This window comes from Oncorhynchus gorbuscha, linkage group LG20 (genome assembly GCF_021184085.1).
Source record: "Oncorhynchus gorbuscha isolate QuinsamMale2020 ecotype Even-year linkage group LG20, OgorEven_v1.0, whole genome shotgun sequence".
Lineage (NCBI taxonomy): Eukaryota > Metazoa > Chordata > Actinopteri > Salmoniformes > Salmonidae > Oncorhynchus > Oncorhynchus gorbuscha.
The window spans coordinates 34442613-34466910 of NC_060192.1; the positions used below are offsets into that span (position 1 = coordinate 34442613).

The following is a 24298-nucleotide window of genomic DNA, read 5'->3' on the forward strand; positions in this document are numbered from 1 at the left end:
TACCTACATGTACAAACTACCTGGACTAACCTGTACCCCCTCACTTTACCCCTACCTACATGTACAAACTACCTGGACTAACCTGTACCCCCTCACTTTACCCCTACCTACATGTACAAACTACCTGGACTAACCTGTACCCCCTCACTTTACCCCTACCTACATGTACAAACTACCTGGACTAACCTGTACCCCCTCACTTTACCCCTACCTACATGTACAAACTACCTGGACTAACCTGTACCCCCTCACTTTACCCCCACCTACATGTACAAACTACCTGGACTAACCTGTACCCCCTCACTTTACCCCTACCTACATGTACAAACTACCTGGACTAACCTGTACCCCCTCACTTTACCCCTACCTACATGTACAAACTACCTGGACTAACCTGTACCCCCTCACTTTACCCCTACCTACATGTACAAACTACCTGGACTAACCTGTACCCCCTCACTTTACCCCTACCTACATGTACAAACTACCTGGACTAACCTGTACCCCCTCACTTTACCCCTACCTACATGTACAAACTACCTGGACTAACCTGTACCCCCTCACTTTACCCCTACCTACATGTACAAACTACCTGGACTAACCTGTACCCCCTCACTTTACCCCTACCTACATGTACAAACTACCTGGACTAACCTGTACCCCCTCACTTTACCCCTACCTACATGTACAAACTACCTGGACTAACCTGTACCCCCTCACTTTACCCCCACCTACATGTACAAACTACCTGGACTAACCTGTACCCCCTCACTTTACCCCCACCTACATGTACAAACTACCTGGACTAACCTGTACCCCCTCACTTTACCCTTACCTACATGTACAAACTACCTGGACTAACCTGGACCCCCCTCACTTTACCCTTACCTACATGTACAAACTACCTGGACTAACCTGTACCCCCTCACTTTACCCCTACCTACATGTACAAACTACCTGGACTAACCTGTACCCCCTCACTTTACCCCTACCTACATGTACAAACTACCTGGACTAACCTGTACCCCCTCACTTTACCCCTACCTACATGTACAAACTACCTGGACTAACCTGTACCCCTGCACATTGACCCCCTTTACCCCTACCTACATGTACAAACTACCTGGACTAACCTGTACCCCCTCACTTTACCCCTACCTACATGTACAAACTACCTGGACTAACCTGTACCCCCTCACTTTACCCCTACCTACATGTACAAACTACCTGGACTAACCTGTACCCCCTCACTTTACCCCTACCTACATGTACAAACTACCTGGACTAACCTGTACCCCCCTCACTTTACCCCTACCTACATGTACAAACTACCTGGACTAACCTGTACCCCCCCTCACTTTACCCCTACCTACATGTACAAACTACCTGGACTAACCTGTACCCCCTCACTTTACCCCTACCTACATGTACAAACTACCTGGACTAACCTGTACCCCCTCACTTTACCCCTACCTACATGTACAAACTACCTGGACTAACCTGTACCCCCCTCACTTTACCCCCACCTACATGTACAAACTACCTGGACTAACCTGTACCCCCTCACTTTACCCCCACCTACATGTACAAACTACCTGGACTAACCTGTACCCCCTCACTTTACCCCCACCTACATGTACAAACTACCTGGACTAACCTGTACCCCCTCACTTTACCCCCACCTACATGTACAAACTACCTGGACTAACCTGTACCCCCTCACTTTACCCTTACCTACATGTACAAACTACCTGGACTAACCTGTACCCCCTCACTTTACCCTACCTACATGTACAAACTACCTGGACTAACCTGTACCCCCTCACTTTACCCCTACCTACATGTACAAACTACCTGGACTAACCTGTACCCCCCTCACTTTACCCTTACCTACATGTACAAACTACCTGGACTAACCTGTACCCCCTCACTTTACCCCTACCTACATGTACAAACTACCTGGACTAACCTGTACCCCTGCACATTGACCCCCTCACTTTACCCCTACCTACATGTACAAACTACCTGGACTAACCTGTACCCCCTCACTTTACCCCTACCTACATGTACAAACTACCTGGACTAACCTGTACCCCCTCACTTTACCCCTACCTACATGTACAAACTACCTGGACTAACCTGTACCCCCTCACTTTACCCCTACCTACATGTACAAACTACCTGGACTAACCTGTACCCCTGCACATTGACCCCCCCCCTCACTTTACCCCTACCTACATGTACAAACTACCTGGACTAACCTGTACCCCCTCACTTTACCCTTACCTACATGTACAAACTACCTGGACTAACCTGTACCCCCTCACTTTACCCCTACCTACATGTACAAACTACCTGGACTAACCTGTACCCCCTCACTTTACCCCTACCTACATGTACAAACTACCTGGACTAACCTGTACCCCCTCACTTTACCCCTACCTACATGTACAAACTACCTGGACTAACCTGTACCCCCTCACTTTACCCTTACCTACATGTACAAACTACATGGACTAACCTGTACCCCCCTCACTTTACCCCTACCTACATGTACAAACTACCTGGACTAACCTGTACCCCTGCACATTGACCCCCCTCACTTTACCCCTACCTACATGTACAAACTACCTGGACTAACCTGTACCCCCTCACTTTACCCTTACCTACATGTACAAACTACCTGGACTAACCTGTACCCCCTCACTTTACCCCTACCTACATGTACAAACTACCTGGACTAACCTGTACCCCCCTCACTTTACCCCTACCTACATGTACAAACTACCTGGACTAACCTGTACCCCTGCACATTGACCCCCTCACTTTACCCCTACCTACATGTACAAACTACCTGGACTAACCTGTACCCCCTCACTTTACCCTTACCTACATGTACAAACTACCTGGACTAACCTGTACCCCCTCACTTTACCCCTACCTACATGTACAAACTACCTGGACTAACCTGTACCCCCTCACTTTACCCCTACCTACATGTACAAACTACCTGGACTAACCTGTACCCCCTCACTTTACCCCTACCTACATGTACAAACTACCTGGACTAACCTGTACCCCCTCACTTTACCCCCACCTACATGTACAAACTACCTGGACTAACCTGTACCCCCTCACTTTACCCTTACCTACATGTACAAACTACCTGGACTAACCTGTACCCCCTTCACTTTACCCCCACCTACATGTACAAACGACCTGGACTAACCTGTACCCCCTCACTTTACCCTTACCTACATGTACAAACTACCTGGACTAACCTGTACCCCCTCACTTTACCCTTACCTACATGTACAAACTACCTGGACTAACCTGTACCCCCTCACTTTACCCTTACCTACATGTACAAACTACCTGGACTAACCTGTACCCCCTCACTTTACCCTTACCTACATGTACAAACTACCTGGACTAACCTGTACCCCCCTCACTTTACCCCTACCTACATGTACAAACTACCTGGACTAACCTGTACCCCTGCACATTGACCCCCCTCACTTTACCCCTACCTACATGTACAAACTACCTGGACTAACCTGTACCCCCTCACTTTACCCTTACCTACATGTACAAACTACCTGGACTAACCTGTACCCCCTCACTTTACCCCTACCTACATGTACAAACTACCTGGACTAACCTGTACCCCCTCACTTTACCCCTACCTACATGTACAAACTACCTGGACTAACCTGTACCCCTGCACATTGACCCCCCCTCACTTTACCCCTACCTACATGTACAAACTACCTGGACTAACCTGTACCCCCTCACTTTACCCCTACCTACATGTACAAACTACCTGGACTAACCTGTACCCCTGCACATTGACTCTGTACCGGTACCCCTGTATATAGCCTCACTACTAACCTGTACCCCTGCATTGACTCGGTACCGGTACCCCTGTATATAGCCTCCACATTGACTTGGTACCGGTACCCCCTGTATATAGCCTCACTACTAACCTGTACCCCTGCACATTGACTCTGTACCGGTACCCACTGTATATAGCCTCACTACTAACCTGTACCCCTGCACATTGACTCGGTACCGGTACCCACTGTATATAGCCTCACTACTAACCTGTACCCCTGCACATTGACTCTGTACCGGTACCCACTGTATATAGCCTCACTACTAACCTGTACCCCTGCACATTGACTCGGTACTGGTACCCTCTGTATATAGCCTCACGACTAACCTGTACCCCTGCACATTGACTCGGTACCGGTACCCTCTGTATATAGCCTCACTACTAACCTGTACCCCTGCACATTGACTCGGTACCGGTACCCTCTGTATATAGCCTCACTACTAACCTGTACCCCTGCACATTGACTCTGTACCGGTACCCCCTGTATATAGCCTCCACATTGACTCGGTACTGGTACCCCCTGTATATAGCCTCACTACTAACCTGTACCCCTGCACATTGACTCTGTACCGGTACCCCCTGTATATAGCCTCCACATTGACTCGGTACTGGTACCCCCTGTATATAGCCTCCACATTGACTCTGTACCGGTACCCCTGTATATAGCCTCCACATTGACTCGGTACTGGTACCCCCTGTATATAGCCTCCACATTGACTCTGTACCGGTACCCCCTGTATATAACCTCCACATTGACTCTGTACCGGTACCCCCTGTATATAACCTCCACATTGACTCTGTACCGGTACCCCTGTATATAACCTCCACATTGACTCTGTACCGGTACCCCTGTATATAGCCTCCACATTGACTCGGTACTGGTACCCCCTGTATATAGCCTCCACATTGACTCTGTACCGGTACTCCCTGTATATAGCCTCCACATTGACTCTGTACCGGTACTCCCTGTATATAACCTCCACATTGACTCTGTACCGGTACCCCTGTATATAGCCTCCACATTGACTCGGTACTGGTACCCCCTGTATATAGCCTCCACATTGACTCTGTACCGGTACTCCCTGTATATAGCCTCCACATTGACTCTGTACCGGTACCCCCTGTATATAGCCTCCACATTGACTCTGTACCGGTACCCCCTGTATATAGCCTCCACATTGAGTCTGTACCTGTACCCCTGCACATTGACTCTGTACTGGTACCCCCTGTATATAGCCTCCACATTGACTCTGTACCTGTACCCCTCCACATTGACTCGGTACCGGTACCCCCTGTATATAGCCTCCACATTGACTCGGTACTGGTACCCCCTGTATATAGCCTCCACATTGACTCGGTACCGGTACCCCCTGTATATAGCCTCCACATTGACTCGGTACTGGTACTCCCTGTATATAGCCTTGTTATTGTTATTTTATTGAGTTACTTTTTTATTTCATTTTGTTTTTACTGTAGTTTATTTAGTACATTTTTTCTAACTCTATTTCTTGAACTGCATTGTTGAGAGCTTGTAAGTCAGCATTTCATCGTTAAGGTCTACACTTGTTGTATTCTGCGCATGTGACAAATATAATTTGATTTGATTTTGATTACAGCGCTGAGAAAATACTTTGAATTCAGAATAACCCTGAAACCTGCAACACACATCTGTGTAATGTTGTTGTTGTATTTGTTGGTGGTGGGGGGGGGGGGTATATCAGCTTTAATATTGCAGATAGATTGTGGCTTTTATCAATGTAATTGTCTGCATCATTTCCAATCACCCATCCATTTTTCGTTGTAAATATACTTATATACAGTACCAGTCAAAGTTTGGACATAGCTACTCATTCAAGGGTGGCTACTTTGAAAAATCTCAAATTGTTACGCCCTGGCCTTAGTATTCTTTGTTTCCTTTATTGTTTTGGTTAGGTCAGGGTGTGACATGGGTGATGTATGTGTTTTTGGACTGTCTAGGGGTTTTGTACGTTCATGGGGTTGTTTATCATCTAGGTGTTTATGTAAGTCTATGGTTTCCTAGATTGGTTCTCAATTAGAGGCAGCTGTTTATCGTTGTCTCTGATTGGGAACCATAATTAGGCAGCCATCTTCTTTGGGTATTTTCTGGGTTATTGTCTGTGTCTAGTTGCCTGTGTCTGCACATTTGTAGTATAGCGTCACATCTATTACTGATGTCCTTCCTCTACCCTCAACCATCTATTACTGATGTCCTTCCTCTACCCTCAACCTCTCTCATCTATTACTGATGTCCTTCCTCTACCCTCAACCTCTCCCGTCTATTACTGATGTCCTTCCTCTACCCTCAACCTCTCCCGTCTATTACTGATGTCCTTCCTCTCCCTCAACCTCTCCCGTCTATTACTGATGTCCTTCCTCTACCCTCAACCTCTCCCGTCTATTACTGATGTCCTTCCTCTACCCTCAACCTCTCTCATCTATTACTGATGTCCTTCCTCTACCCTCAACCTCTCCCGTCTATTACTGATGTCCTTCCTCTACCCTCAACCTCTCCCGTCTATTACTGATGTCCTTCCTCTACCCTCAACCTCTCCCGTATATTACTGATGTTCTTCCTCTGCCCTCAACCTCTCCCGTCTATTACTGATGTCCTTCCTCTACCCTCAACCTCTCCCGTCTATTACTGATGTCCCTCCTCTACCCTCAACCTCTCTCATCTATTACTGATGTCCTTCCTCTACCCTCAACCTCTCCCGTCTATTACTGATGTCCCTCATCTACCCTCAACCTCTCTCATCTATTACTGATGTCCTTCCTCTACCCTCAACCTCTCTCATCTATTACTGATGTCCTTCCTCTACCCTCAACCTCTCTCATCTATGACTGATGTCCTTCCTCTACCCTCAAACTGGACATCTATTTCTGATGTCCTTCCTCTACCCTCAACCTGGACATCTATTTCTGATGTCCTTCCTCTACCCTCAACCTGGACATCTATTTCTGATGTCCTTCCTCTACCCTCAACCTGGACATCTATTTCTGATGTCAATCCCGTTTGACCCTGTTTGCCATATATTTTTAACTGTGCAGTTGATTCTATTTGCCATATATTTTTAACTGTGCAGTTGATTCTATTTGCCATATATTTGTGATGCTTCACAAAAGTTGTGAACCTTTTTATTCTCATAGTTTGTAAATTATAGATAAATGTTTTTGCAAAATGTTTTATGATATTATTGATCGATTGACTATGACTTTTCATATCACCGAGCAATGCTATTTACAGAGTTAGCTCCAGGTAATTCTGTATCCATTCCTGGTCCTGCGACCAAAAACTAGCTAAATAAGGACAGTACCAAAATAAATTATCTAATGACCCTGTCTCTTCGCAGCTAAATCTGCAGAGCTGGAAGCTTGCATCCCTCTTATATAGAACATTCTATTGGTTACAATAATTTTGTATAATAATTCAAACAGAAATATTTAACGTTTTGAATCCGGCTTTGTTTTGCGTATCAGTTCATTAACCATGTGCCATGGAATCAGTACATCGGACATTTCATCCCAACTATTTTGCAACCTGTATGGCACTTCTGTTAATTTATTTTATTTTTCCCCCCCTCCCCTCCCCTCCCCTCCCCTCCCCTCCCCTCCCCTCCCCTCCCCTCCCCTCCCCTCCCCTCCCCTCCCCTCCCTCCCCCCCTCCCTCCCCTCCCCTCTCAATCAATCAATCAATCAATTAATCAAATGTATTTATAAAGACCTTTTTACATCAGCTGACGTCACGAAGTACAGAAACCCAGCCTAAAACCCCAAACAGCAAGCAATGATCTCTCCTCTCTTCTTCTCTTCTCTTCTCTCCTCTCTCCTCCCTCTCTCCCCTCCTCGCCTCTCTCCTCTCCTCTTTGCCCCTTCTCTCCTCTCTTCTCCTCTCTCCTATTCTCTTCTCTCCTCTCCTCACCCCATCCTCTCTCCTCTCCTCTCCTCTCCTCTCCTCTCTCTCTCCTCTTCTCTTCTCTCCTCTCCTCACCCCATCCTCTCTCCTCTCCTCTCTCCCCTCCCATTCTCTCCTCTGTCCTCTTCTCTCCTATATTCTATCTCTCCTCTTCTCACCTCCTCTTCTCTCCTCTTCTCTCCTCTCCCTTCTGCTCTCTCCATTTGTCATTTATTTTCTTTCTCTTCTCCCTCTTACTTTTTCTTTCTTCCTCCTCTATTTATCTCCCCTCTTCCTTCACCACAACCCCTACCACTTCCTCTCTCCCCTGTCCCCTCTTCCTTCACCACAACCCCTACCACTTCCTCTCTCTCACCTGTCTTCATTAACCACAACCCCTACCACTTCCTCTCTCCCCTCTCCCCTCTTCCTTCACCACAACCCCTACCACTTCCTCTCTCTCACCCTCTTCCTTCACCACAACCCCTACCACTTCCTCTCTCTCACCCGTCTTCCTTAACCACAACCCCTACCACTTCCTCTCTCTCACCCGTCTTCCTTAACCACAACCCCTACTTCCTCTCTCAACAGTCTTCAACCCCTCCTACCACTTCCCCTCTCTCACACTGTCTTCCTTCACCACAACCCCTACCACTTCCTCTCTCACTGTCTTCCTTCACCACAACCCCTACCACTTCTTCCACTGTCTTCCTTAACCACAACCCCTACCACTTCCTCTCTCACACTGTCTTCCTTAACCATAACCCCTACCACTTCCTCTCTCACACTGTCTTCCTTAACCCCAACCCCTACCACTTCCTCTCTCACACTGTCTTCCTTAACCACAACCCCTACCACTTCCCCTCTCACACTGTCTTCCTTCACCACAACCCCTACCACTTCTTCTCTCTCATCCATCTTCCTTAACCATAACCCCTACCACTTCCTCTCTCTCACCTGTCTTCATTAACCACAACCCCTACCACTTCCTCTCTCTCACCTGTCTTCATTAACCACAACCCCTACCACTTCCTCTCTCCCCTCTCCCCTCTTCCTTCACCACAACCCCTACCACTTCCTCTCTCTCACCTGTCTTCATTAACCACAACCCCTACCACTTCCTCTCTCCCCTCTCCCCTCTTCCTTCACCACAACCCCTACCACTTCCTCTCTCTCACCTGTCTTCATTAACCACAACCCCTACCACTTCCTCTCTCCCCTCTCCCCTCTTCCTTCACCACAACCCCTACCACTTCCTCTCTCTCACCCTCTTCCTTCACCACAACCCCTACCACTTCCTCTCTCTCACCCGTCTTCCTTAACCACAACCCCTACCACTTCCTCTCTCTCACCCGTCTTCCTTAACCACAACCCCTACCACTTCCTCTCTCACACAGTCTTCCTTAACCCCAACTCCTACCACTTCCCCTCTCTCACACTGTCTTCCTTCACCACAATCCCTACCACTTCCTCTCTCACACTGTCTTCCTTCACCACAACCCCTACCACTTCCTCTCTCACACTGTCTTCCTTAACCACAACCCCTACCACTTCCTCTCTCACACTGTCTTCCTTAACCATAACCCCTACCACTTCCTCTCTCACACTGTCTTCCTTAACCCCAACCCCTACCACTTCCTCTCTCACACTGTCTTCCTTAACCACAACCCCTACCACTTCCCCTCTCACACTGTCTTCCTTCACCACAACCCCTACCACTTCTTCTCTCTCATCCATCTTCCTTAACCACAACCCCTACCAATTCCCCTCTCACACTGTCTTCCTTCACCACAACCCCTACCACTTCCTCTCTCTCATCCGTCTTCCTTAAATATAACCCCTACCACTTCCTCTCTCACACTGTCTTCCTTCACCACAACCCCTACCACTTCCTCTCTCACACTGTCTTCCTTAACCACAACCGCTACCACTACCTCTCTCACACTGTCTTCCTTAACCACAACCCCTACCACTTCCTCTCTCTCACCCTCTTCCTTCACCACAACCCCTACCACTTCCTCTCTCTCATCCGTCCTCCTTAACCACAACCCCTACCACTTCCTCTCTCTCACCCTCTTCCTTCACCACAACCCCTACCACTTCCTCTCTCACACTGTCTTCCTTCACCACAACCCCTACCACTTCCTCTCTCACACCGTCTTCCTTCACCACAACCCCTACCACTTCCTCTCTCTCATCCCTCTTCCTTCACCACAACCCCTACCACTTCCTCTCTCTCACCCGTCTTCCTTAAACACAACCCCTACCACTTCCTCTCTCTCACCCGTCTTCCTTAACCACAACCCCTACCACTTCCTCTCTCACACGGTCTTCCTTAACCCCAACTCCTACCACTTCCCCTCTCTCACACTGTCTTCCTTCACCACAACCCCTACCACTTCCTCTCTCACACTGTCTTCCTTCACCACAACCCCTACCACTTCCTCTCTCACACTGTCTTCCTTAACCACAACCCCTACCACTTCCTCTCTCACACTGTCTTCCTTCACCACAACCCCTACCACTTCCTCTCTCACACTGTCTTCCTTAACCCCAACCCCTACCACTTCCTCTCTCACACTGTCTTCCTTAACCACAACTCTTACCACTTCCTCTCTCACACGGTCTTCCTTAACCCCAACTCCTACCACTTCCCCTCTCTCACACTGTCTTCCTTAACCACAACCCCTACCACTTCCTCTCTCACACTGTCTTCCTTCACCACAACCCCTACCACTTCCTCTCTCACCCCGTCTTCCTTCACCACAACCCCTACCACTTCCTCTCTCTTATCCGTCTTCCTTAACCACAACCCCTACCACTTCCTCTCTCATCCGTCTTCCTTCACCACAACTCCTACCACTTCCTCTCTCCCCTCTACCCTCTTCCTTCACCACAACCCCTACCACTTCCTCTGTCTCACCCGTCTTCCTTAACCCCCAACCCCTACCACTTCCTCTCTCACACCGTCTTCCTTCACCACAACCCCTACCACTTCTCTCTCACACTGTCTTCCTTCACCACAACCCCTACCACTTCCTCTCTCAACCTTCCTTAACCCCCAACTCCTACCACTTCCTCTCTCACACCGTCTTCCTTAACCCCAACTCCTACCACTTCCCCTCTCTCACACTGTCTTCCTTAACCACAACCCCTACCACTTCCCCTCTCACACTGTCTTCCTTCACCACAACCCCTACCACTTCTTCTCTCTCATCCATCTTCCTTAAATACAACCCCTACCACTTCCTCTCTCACACTGTCTTCCTTCACCACAACCCCTACCACTTCCTCTCTCACACTGTCTTCCTTAACCACAACCCCTACCACTTCCTCTCTCACACTGTCTTCCTTAACCACAACCCCTACCACTTCCTCTCTCTCACCCTCTTCCTTCACCACAACCCCTACCACTTCCTCTCTCTCATCCGTCCTCCTTAACCACAACCCCTACCACTTCCTCTCTCACACTGTCTTCCTTCACCACAACCCCTACCACTTCCTCTCTCACACTGTCTTCCTTAACCACAACCCCTACCACTTCCTCTCTCACACTGTCTTCCTTTCCTCTCTCTCACCCTCTTCCTTCACCACAACCCCTACCACTTCCTCTCTCACACTGTCTTCCTTCACCACAACCCCTACCACTTCCTCTCTCACACCGTCTTCCTTCACCACAACCCCTACCACTTCCTCTCTCTTATCCGTCTTCCTTAACCACAACCCCTACCACTTCCTCTCTCATCCGTCTTCCTTCACCACAACACCACTTCCTCTCTCCCCTCTGTCTTCCTTCACCACAACCCCTTTCCTCTCTCTCACCCGTCTTCCTTAACCCCAACCCCTACCACTTCCTCTCTCACACTGTCTTCCTTCACCACAACCCTACCACTTCCTCTCTCACACTGTCTTCCTTAACCCCAACCCCTACCACTTCCTCTCTCTCACACTGTCTTCCTTAACCACAACTCTTACCACTTCCTCTCTCTCACACGGTCTTCCTTAACCCCAACTCCTACCACTTCCCTCTCTCACACTGTCTTCCTTAACCACAACCCCTACCACTTCCCCTCTCACACTGTCTTCCTTCACCACAACCCCTACCACTTCTTCTCATCCATCTTCCTTAACCACAATCCCTACCACTTCCCTCTCACACTGTCTTCCTTCACCACAACCCCTACCACTTCCTCTCTCATCTGTCTTCCTTAACCACAACCCCTACCACTTCCTTCTCTGTCTTCCTTCACCACAACCCCTACCACTTCCTCTCTCACACTGTCTTCCTTAACCACAACCCCTACCACTTCCTCTCTCACACTGTCTTCCTTAACCACAACCCCTACCACTTCCTCTCTCTCACCCTCTTCCTTCACCACAACCCCTACCACTTCCTCTCTCTCATCCGTCCTCCTTAACCACAACTCCTACCACTTCCTCTCTCACACTGTCTTCCTTCACCACAACCCCTACCACTTCCTCTCTCACACTGTCTTCCTTAACCACCCCCTACTTCCTCTCTCACACTGTCTTCCTTAACCACAACCCCTACCACTTCCTCTCTCTCACCACTTCCACTTCCTCTCTCACACTGTCTTCCTTCACCACAACCCCTACCACTTCCTCTCTCACACCGTCTTCCTTCACCACAACCCCTACCACTGTCTTCCTTCACCACAACCCCTACCACTTCCTCTCTCACTTCCTTCTCTCTCATCCATCTTCCTTAACCACAACCCCTACCACTTCCCACTCTCTCCCCTCTCACACTGTCTTCCTTCACCACAACCCCTACCACTTCCTCTCTCTCATCCATCTTCCTTAAATACAACCCCTACCACTTCCTCTCTCACACTGTCTTCCTTCACCACAACCCCTACCACTTCCTCTCTCACACTTCTTCCTTAACCACAACCCCTACCACTTCCTCTCTCACACTGTCTTCCTTAACCACAACCCCTACCACTTCCTCTCTCTCACCCTCTTCCTTCACCACAACCCCTACCACTTCCTCTCTCTCATCCGTCCTCCTTAACCACAACCCCTACCACTTCCTCTCTCACACTGTCTTCCTTCACCACAACCCCTACCACTTCCTCTCTCACACTGTCTTCCTTAACCACAACCCCTACCACTTCCTCTCTCACACTGTCCTCCTTAACCACAACCCCTACCACTTCCTCTCTCTCACCCTCTTCCTTAACCCAACCCCTACCACTTCCTTCTCTGTCTTCCTTCACCACAACCCCTACCACTTCCTCTCTCACACTGTCTTCCTTCACCACAACCCCTACCACTTCCTCTCACACCGTCTTCCTTCACCACAACCCCTACCACTTCCTCTCTCTTATCCGTCTTCCTTAACCACAACCCCTACCACTTCCTCTCTCATCCGTCTTCCTTCACCACAACTCCTACCACTTCCTCTCTCCCCTCTACCCTCTTCCTTCACCACAACCCCTACCACTTCCTCTCTCTCAACCCGTCTTCCTTAACCCCCAACCCCTACCACTTCCTCTCTCACACCGTCTTCCTTCACCACAACCCCTACCACTTCCTCTCTCACACTGTCTTCCTTCACCACAACCCCTACCACTTCCTCTCTCACACGGTCTTCCTTAACCCCCAACTCCTACCACTTCCTCTCTCACACCGTCTTCCTTAACCCCAACTCCTACCACTTCCCCTCTCTCACACTGTCTTCCTTAACCACAACCCCTACCACTTCCTCTCTCACACCGTCTTCCTTAACCCCAACTCCTACCACTTCCCCTCTCTCACCTGTCTTCCTTAACCACAACTGTCTTCCTTAACCACAACCCTACCACTTCCCCTCTCACACTGTCTTCCTTCACCACAACCCCTACCACTTCTTCTCTCTCATCCATCTTCCTTAAATACAACCCCTACCACTTCCTCTCTCACACTGTCTTCCTTCACCACAACCCCTACCACTTCCTCTCTCACACTGTCTTCCTTAACCACAACCCCTACCACTTCCTCTCTCACACTGTCTTCCTTAACCACAACCCCTACCACTTCCTCTCTCTCACCCTCTTCCTTCACCACAACCCCTACCACTTCCTCTCTCTCATCCGTCCTCCTTAACCACAACCCCTACCACTTCCTCTCTCACACTGTCTTCCTTCACCACAACCCCTACCACTTCCTCTCTCACACTGTCTTCCTTAACCACAACCCCTACCACTTCCTCTCTCACACTGTCTTCCTTAACCACAACCCCTACCACTTCCTCTCTCTCACCCTCTTCCTTCACCACAACCCCTACCACTTCCTCTCTCACACTGTCTTCCTTCACCACAACCCCTACCACTTCCTCTCTCACACCGTCTTCCTTCACCACAACCCCTACCACTTCCTCTCTCTTATCCGTCTTCCTTAACCACAACCCCTACCACTTCCTCTCTCATCCGTCTTCCTTCACCACAACTCCTACCACTTCCTCTCTCCCCTCTACCCTCTTCCTTCACCACAACCCCTACCACTTCCTCTCTCTCACCCGTCTTCCTTAACCCCCAACCCCTACCACTTCCTCTCTCACACCGTCTTCCTTCACCACAACCCCTACCACTTCCTCTCTCACACTGTCTTCCTTCACCACAACCCCTACCACTTCCTCTCTCACACGGTCTTCCTTAACCCCCAACTCCTACCACTTCCTCTCTCATTTACATTACATTTACATTTAAGTCTTCCTTAACCACAAATTGGTGCCCCTACCACTTCAATAGTGCTCTCTCACCTATCCTGTCTTCCTTAACCACAATCCCTACCACTTCCTCTCTCACACTGTCTTCCTTAACCACAACCCCTACCACTTCCTCTCTCACACTGTCTTCCTTAACCCCAACCCCTACCACTTCCCCTCTCTCACCATCTTCCTTAACCCCAACCCCTACCACTTCCTCTCTCTCCCATCTTCCTTAACCCCAACCCCTACCACTTCCTCTCTCCACTCTTCTCCCTTCCCTCATTGTCTCTATTGAATTTTCTCTACTCCTTTTCTCCATCATTTTCCTCTACTTTCACTCTGCAGCTCTCCTCCCTCTCAGTCGTTCATAACCAATAACCAATGTCATGTTTCATTAAGTGGTCATTTGAGCATGTGCAGAAACATCCACTCCTCCGTCCCTTACGAGTCATTCGTTTCGACCTCAACTGTCTCCTACAGCGACCATTGTCCAGCGTTTTAACCCTTAACAACTTGCAGTACTGGACACCAGACCTGGGTTGAAAAAATAGCGTTGAGTCCCAAATATCCATCCTTCCTCACAAAGTGTGCACTTGTTTACTTCCCTAAACTGATTTCAAAGGAAATGACTGTATAAGAAATATGGTGGAAATTCCCTCATGTCTTCACCAATCCAATGCCTTTTTATTTGTGAAAAATAGTGAATGAGTGCACATTTCAGGAGACATTTTTGGAACGTAGAGAAGGCTATACGGACACTCTTGACCTGCAAAGTGGTATTTCATTTCAGAATTGGTTGAACCTTGTGTAAGGAAAGTTTCCATTTTACAGCACAATTGGTTCATTTCACATTTGAGTCATTTAGCAGACACTGTCATCTAGAGTGACTTACAGTAGTGAGTTAATACATTTTTTCCCCCATATTGGTTTTCTGTTGTAATGGAACCCACAACCCTGGCATTGCAAGCACCATCCTCTACCATCTGAGCCACACGGGACGTTGGAAGCTGTAGGAACGTATGTTTTTGGATTCACATTGGTTATGGGAACGAAGCAATACATTTTCTGACTGTTAAAACATATATATATATATATATATATTTTAAAAACTTTTTCAGCACAGAAGTGAACATCTTTCCTGTTCTGGGAATGTTTTAGGTTCCAGGGAGAACATTTTTCCTGTTCTGGGAATGTTTTAGGTTCCAGGGAGAACATTTTTCCTGTTCTGGGAATGTTTTAGGTTCCAGGGAGGTTCTGAGAACATTTTTCCTGTTCTGGGAATGTTTTAGGTTCCAGGGAGGTTCTGAGAACATTTTTCCTGTTCTGGGAATGTTTTAGGTTCCAGGGAGGTTCTGAGAACATTTTTCCTGTTCTGGAAATGTTTTAGGTTCCAGGGAAGTTCTGAGAACATTTTTCCTGTTCTGAGAATGTTTTAGGTTCCAGGGAGGTTCTGAGAACATTTTACGTCTAAAATGATACTTTCTGAAGGCCCTGTATTTATCATGCTACTGGTGACTTTTACACCTGTTTCCCTGTATACAGTATATCCACCTCAACCACGTTGCTACTGGTGACTTTTACACCTGTTTCCCTGTATACAGTATATCCACCTCAACCACGTTGGTTACTGGTGACTTTTACTCCTGTTTCCCTGTATACAGTATATCCACCTCAACCACGTTGGTTACTGGTGACTTTTACTCCTGTTTCCCTGTATACAGTATATCCACCTCAACCACGTTGGTTACTGGTGACTTTTACTCCTGTTTCCCTGTATACAGTATATCCACCTCAACCACGTTGGTTACTGGTGACTTTTACTCCTGTTTCCCTGTATACAGTATATCCACCTCAACCACTTTGGTACCCCTGAAAATTGAATAGGGTACTGGCACTGACCTTTATATACTTACAGTCTTGTGTTTCATCCGCTTATATTTTACTTCTTGTGTGTTTTGTAAATTATATTTTATATTAATTTCTAGAGTACCAGTCAAACGTTTGGACACACTTACTCATTCAATGGTTTTCTTTATTTTTTTACTATGTTCTACATTGTAAAATAATAGTGAAGATATCAAAACTATGAAATAACACATATGTAATCATGTAGTAACCAAAAAAGTGTTAACCTGTTAAGTCGACCCTCTACTTTTTCGAACATTCTGTTAAAAATCGCGCAACATTTCAGCGCCCTGCTACTCATGCCAGGAATATAGTATATGCATATTATTAGTATGTGTGGATAGCAAACACTCTGACGTTTCTAAAACTGGTTAAATCACGGCTGTGACTTTAACAGAGCGTGAGTTTCATCGAATAGCGCAGGAAAACCTGATCACTGAAAATGGAAATAAATATCCTTGCGCTTACTTCCAGGAATTGTTCAAAGTGAACCAAATTACATGAGACCGAGGTTTCAGCGCCTACAGCTACCACACGTTGTCTAGAGTTTTGTCATTTGATTCACAATTGATTCTTGGTCTAACCGGTTCAAGGGAACTCCTTCCCTCCGTTCTCCGACTGGATGTTTTGGTCGAGCTCTCTCGGCCATGTTTTTTTCCAAACGACACCTATAGAAGTTACATCGCCTCCTGATGAATTTTATCGCTTATTAACGTGTGCTAAAACCTAAAGTTGCATTACAAAAGTATTTCGAAGTGTTTTGTGAAAGTTTATCGTCAACTTTTTGAATTAAAAAAAATGACGTTACGTTATGAAACGCTCTTTTATTCCATTTATCACACAGTCTACATAGAACGATATCTAGGCTATATATGGACCGATTTAATCGAAAAAAATACCCAATAGTGATTACGGGACATCTAGGAGTGCCAACAAAGAAGATGGTCAAAGGTAATGAATGTTTTATATTTTATTGTGCGGTTTGTGTAGCGCCGAATATGCTAATTATTTTGTTTACGTCCCCTGCGGGTCTTTTGTGGTGTTACATGCTATCAGATAATAGCTTCTCATGCTTTCGCCGAAAAGCATTTTAAAAATCTGACTTGTTGCCTGGATTCACAACGAGTGTAGCTTTAATTCAAAACCTTGCATGTGTATTTTAATGAACGTTTGAGTTTTAACTAATACTATTAGCATTTAGCGTAGCACATTTGCATTTCCAGAGCTCTAGATGGGACGCCTGCGTGCCAGGTAGGAGCAAGTGGTTAAACAAATCAAAATATATTTTATATTTTATATTTTTTAAAGTAGCCACCCTTTACCTTGATGACAGCTTTGCACACTCTTGGCATTCTCTCAACCAGCTTCACCTGGAATGCTTTTCCAACCGTCTAGAAGGAGTTCCCATTATTGCATTTCCTTTCCTCTGCGGTCCAACTCATCCCAAACTATCTCAATTGGGTTGATGTTGGGTGATTGTGAAGGCCAGGTCATCTGATACAGCACTCCATCACTCTCCTTCTTGGGTCATTGTCCTGTTAAAAAAAAAAAAAATGATACCTAAGGCACTGCATCACAGTGCTAGCTGTGCCACCAGAGACTCTGGGTTCGAGCCCAGGCTCTGTCGCAGCTGGCTGCGACTGGGAGGTCCGTGGGGCGACTCACAATTGGCCTAGTGTTATCCGGGTTAGGGAGGGTTTGGCCGGTAGGGATATCCTTGTCTCATTGCTCACTAGCGATTCCTGTGGCAGGCCGGGCGCAGTGCACGCTGACCAGGACGCCAGGTGCAATGTGTTTCCTCCGACACATTGGTGCGGCTGGCTTCCGGGTTGGATGCGCACTGTGTTAAGAAGCAGTGCTGCTTGGTTGGGTTGTGTTTCGGAGGATGCATGGCTTCCCACCTTTGTCTCTCCCGAGCCCGTACGGGAGTTGTAGCAATGAGACAAGATAGTAACTACTAACAACTGGATACCACGAAATTGGGGAGAAAAAAAAAGTGACTAAGTGCAAACCAGATGGGATGTGGTATCGCTGCGGAATGCTGTGGGAGCCATGCTGGTTAAGTTTACCTTGAATTCTAAATAAATCACTGACAGTGTCAACAGCAAAGCACCCCCACTCCCCCGTGCTTCACTGTGTGACCCACAGATGTGGAGATCATCCGTTCACCTACTCTGCGTCTCACAAAGACAAGGTCTTTATGGATCTCCTAGACAACAACCAACAGACTAAAGGTCTTTATGGATCTCCTAGACAACAACCAACAGACTAAAGGTCATTAAGGATCTCCTAGACAACAACCAACAGACTAAAGGTCTTTATGGATCTCCTAGGCAACAACCAACAGACTAAATGTCTTTATGGATCTCCTAGACAACAACCAACAGACTAAAGGTCTTTATGGATCTACTAGACAACAACCAACAGACTAAAGGTCTTTATGGATCTCCTAGACAACAGCCAACAGACTAAAGGTCTTTATGGATCTCCTAGACAACAGCCAACGGAGTAAAGGATCTACTAGACAACAGCCAACAGAGTAAAGGACAACATGGATCTCCTAGACAACAGCCAACAGAGTACAGGATCTACTAGACAACAGCCAACAGAGTACAGGATCTACTAGACAACAGCCAACAGAGTAAAGGACAACATGGATCTACTAGACAACAACCATCATACTAAAGGTCTTTATGGATCTCCTAAACAACAGCCAACAGAGTAAAGGACAACATGGATCTCCTAGACAACAGCCAACAGAGTAAAGGACAACATGGATCTCCTAGACAACAGCCAACAGAGTACAGGATCTACTAGACAACAGCCAACAGAGTAAAGGACTACATGGACCTCCTAGACAACAGCCAACAGAGTAAAGGACAACATGGATCTCCTAGACAACAGCCAACAGAGTACAGGATCTACTAGACAACAGCCAACAGAGTAAAGGACAACATGGATCTCCTAGACAACAGCCGACAGAGTAAAGGACTACATGGACCTCCTAGACAACCTCCAACAGAGTAAAGGACAACATGGATCTCCTAGACAACAGCCAACAGAGTACAGGATCTACTAGACAACAGCCAACAGAGTAAAGGACTACATGGATCTCACCTACTCTGCGTCTCACAAAGACAAGGTCTTTATGGATCTCCTAGACAACAACCAACAGACTAAAGGTCTTTATGGATCTCCTAGACAACAGCCAACAGACTAAAGGTCTTTATGGATCTACTAGACAACAACCAACAGAGAAAAGGATCTCCTAGACAACAGCCAACAGACTAAAGGTCTTTATGGGTCTCCTAGACAACAACCAACAGAGTAAAGGATCTCCTAGACAACAACCAACAGACTAAAGGTCATTAAGGATGTCCTAGACAACAACCAACAGACTAAAGGATCTCCTAGACAACAACCAACAGACTAAAGGTCATTAAGGATCTCCTAGACAACAACCAACAGACTAAAGGTCATTAAGGATCTCCTAGACAACAGCCAACAGACTAAAGGTCTTTATGGATCTCCTAGATAACAGCCAACAGACTAAAGGACTTTATGGATCTACTAGACAACAACCAACAGACTAAATGACTTTATGGATCTACTAGACAACAACCAACAGACTAAAGGAATTTATGGATCTACTAGACAACAACCAACAGAGTAAAGGATCTCCTAGACAACAGCCAACAGACTAAAGATCTTTATGGATCTACTAGACAACAACCAACAGACTAAAGGACTTTATGGATCTCCTAGACAACAACCAACAGACAAAAGGACTTTATGGATCTACTAGACAACAACCAACAGAGTAAAGGATCTCCTAGACAACAACCAACAGACTAAATGTCTTTATGGATCTACTAGACAACAGCCAACAGACTAAATGTCTTTATTGATCTACTAGACAACAACCAACAGAGTAAAGGACTTTATGGATCTACTAGACAACAACCAACAGAGTAAAGGACTTTATGGATCTACTAGACAACAGCCAACAGACTAAAGGACTTTATGGATCTACTAGACAACAACCAACAGAGTAAAGGACTTTATGGATCTACTAGACAACAACCAACAGAGTAAAGGAGTTTATGGATCTACTAGACAACAACCAACAGAGTAAAGGAGTTTATGGATCTACTAGACAACAGCCAACAGACTAAAGGACTTTATGGATCTCCTAGACAAAACAATATTGTGACGATACGTGCAACCCATGAATAATGTGGTTTGGGGACGTTTACTTTCAAATAATAGATCGTTGATGTATTTCTTGGAAATCATACAGCACACGGATCACAAAGTACGGGTCCCTACCCCATGCAGAATGTTAGCATTCCATCATTCCTTATAGATGGTGATCATAGTAGACCTGTAATCTGTAATATTATGCATAGTATGTGGTTCATCTGCTTATAGATATCATCATCCTGAATATTATTTACTGTACAGGATGTTCAATGCATACTGTATTATATCTATTTATAGTTGTATAGCTTGATGTAATGCTATAACTCATGCCAGCCTCAGGACAGCCTGAGCCTCATATGACTGAAGAGTGTCTGTCTGACTGTCTAAATATCACACATCTATCTCCTCTCAGCTTTCTGTATCCCTCTCTCCAGCCATCCCTCTCTCCAGCCATCCCTCTCTCCAGCCATCCATCTCTCCAGCTATCCCTCTCTCCAGCCATCCATCTCTCCAGCCATCCATCTCTCCAGCCATCCCTCTCTCCAGCCATCCATCTCTCCAGCTATCCCTCTCTCCAGCCATCAATCTCTCCAGCCATCCATCTCTCCAGCCATCCCTCTCTCCAGCCATCCATCTCTCCAGCTATCCCTCTCTCCAGCCATCCATCTCTCCAGCTATCCCTCTCTCCAGCCATCCATCTCTCCAGCCATCTCTCTCTCCAGCCATCCATCTCTCCAGCCATCCATCTCTCCAGCTATCCCTCTCTCTAGCCATCCCTCTCTCCAGCTATCCCTCTCTCCAGCCATCCATCTCTCCAGCCATCCATCTCTCCAGCCATCCCTCTCTCTATCCATCCCTCTCTCCAGTTATCCCTCTCTCCAGCTATCCATCCCTCTCTCCACTCAGCTCTCTCTCCACCCATCCCCTCTCCTCTCCTCTCTCTGCATGCTATCCACTTATCTCTCTCTCCACCTGCTCTCTTCCCTTCCCTCTAACCTATGACCCTGTGTGAGTGGGAGTAATTACTCCTGGAGGTGTAAAGAAACATTCAGGCTCTGCTGTATGTGAACCTCATGTGTCTCTCTGCAAGCCACAGCATGTACACACACACACACACACACACACACACACACACACACACACACACACACACACACACACACACACACACACACACACACACACACACACACACACACACACACACACACACACACACACACACACACACACACACACACACACACACACACACACACACACACACACTAGTAAAACAGGAGTGGACTGGGTCAGCTGGTAGAGAAAGAAAGGAGTGAGGGGGAGGGAGGAGAGGACAGGAGAGAGGAGAGGAGAGAGGAGAGGAGGACAGGAGAGAGGAGAGGAGAGAGGAGAGGAGAGAGGAGAGGAGAGAGGAGAGGAGAGAGGACAGGAGAGAGGACAGGAGAGAGGACAGGAGAGAGGAGAGGAGAGAGGAACAAATTCTTATTTACAAAGACGGCCTACATCGGCCAAACCCGGACGATGCTGGAACAATTGTGCTACGCCCTATGGGACTCCCAATCACGGCCGGTTGTGATACAGCCTGGATTCAAACCAGGGTGTCTGTAGTGACGCCTCAAGCACTGAGATGCAGTGCCACTCGGGAGCCCCATGTCGAAGCCATGATGTAAACTACAGAAACACAGCTACTGAACCACAAGAAATGCTGCTCCACTACTTGACCTTAAAATGAATCAATCACTGACCCTCATCAATCAGAAGTTGTGACTTGTCTCTTTAACCAATCACTCCAGTCAGGGAAACACCGTTCTGTGAGGAAACATGTTTTCACTGAACACTGGTGTTGTGTTAGAATGTGCCGTGTTTTGAGAATGGTACTAGCTATTGCCGGGCTCTCCAACCCTGTTCCTGGAGAGCTACCCCCCATTAGTTTTTAACTCCAACCCTGTTCCTGGAGAGAAACCCTCCTGTAGGTTTCCATTCTCATCGACGGGACTGTAGTGGAGCAGGTTGAGAGCTTCAAGTTCTAGAATGGTCCAAACACACCAAGTCGTGAAGAGGGCACGACAAAGCCTACTCCCCCTTAGGAAACTGAAAAGATTTGACATCGAGAGCATCCTGACTGGTTGCATCACTGCCTGGTACGCCAATTGCTCGGCCTCTGACCGCAAGGCACTCAGAAGGTAGTGTGTATTGCCCAGTACATCACTGGGGCTAAGCTGCCTGCCATCCAGGACCTCTCCTCCAGGCGGTGTCAGAGGAAGGCCCTAAAATTTGTCAAAGACCTCAGCCACCCCATTCATAGACTGTTCTCTCTACTACCACATGGCAAGTAGTACCGGAGTGCCAAGTCTACGACAAAAAGGCTTCTCAACAGTTTTTACCCCCAAACCATAAGACTCCTGAATACCATAATTTGCAAATAAATTCATTAAAAATCCAACAATGTTATTTTCTGGATATTTTTTTCTCATTTTGTCTGTCATAGTTGAAGTGTACCTATGATGAAAATTACAGTTCTCTCTCATCTTTTTAAGTGGGAGAACTTGCACAATTGGTGGCTGACTAAATACTTTTTTGCCCCACTGTATATGCACTTTTTCATTTGAGAAACTATAATTTTCGAATTTATTCTATTTTATTCCGTGATATATTGTTGTTACAAAATAGATTTGTGTTGACTGTGATTAGGGCATGGTAATAAACTCAGCAAAAAAACTGAAACGTCCCATTTTCAGGACCTCGTCTTTCAAAGATAATTCAGAAAAATCCAAATAACTTCACAACTTCAATGAACCATAAACAATTAATGAACATGCACCTGTGGAACGGTCGTTAAGATACTAACAGCTTACAGACGGTAGGCAATTAAGATCACAGTTATAAAGACTTAGGACACTAAAGAGGCCTTTCTACTGACTCTGAAAAACACCAAAAGAAAGATGCCCAGGGTCCCTGCTCATCTGCGTGAACGTGCCTTAGGCATGCTGCAAGGAGGCATGAGGACTGCAGATGAGGACAGGGCAATAAATTGCAATGTCCGTACTGTGAGAAGCTTAAGGCAGCGCTACAGGGAGACAGGACGGACAGCCGATTGTCCTCGCAGTGGTAGATCACGTGTAACAACACCTGCATAGGATCCGAGCAACACATCCGAACATCCGCATACCCCCTCAACATAGCATCACATAGCCCCTCAACATACCCTCACATACCCCCTCAACATACCCTCACATAGCCCCTCAACATACCCTCACATAGCCCCTCAACATACCCTCACATACCCCCTCACATACCCCCTCACATACCCCCTCAACCTACCCTCACATACCCCCTCAACATACCCTCACATAGCCCCCAACATACCCTCACATAGCCCCTCAACATACCCTCACATAGCCCCTCAACATACCCTCACATAGCCCCTCAACATACCCTCACATACCCCCTCAACATACCCTCACATACCCCCTCAACATACCCTCACATAGCCCCTCAACATACCCTCACATAGCCCCTCAACATACCCTCACATAGCCCCTCAACATACCCTCACATACCCCCTCAACATACCCTCACATAGCCCCTTAATTCGAGCCCTGGTTTTAACACCGAGCCCTTTACTGACACTGAGGTATTTAAGGGTTGTGATTGAAGGAAATGGCTG

General features: G+C 47.0%; 1 protein-coding gene across 1 annotated transcript in view; it reads left to right on the forward strand.

The window, feature by feature from the left end:
• Positions 1-24298, forward strand: part of LOC124007336 (reticulon-4 receptor-like 1) — a 226925-nt gene that overhangs the window by 129182 nt on the left and 73445 nt on the right. The gene's annotated exons all lie outside the window — the stretch shown is intronic.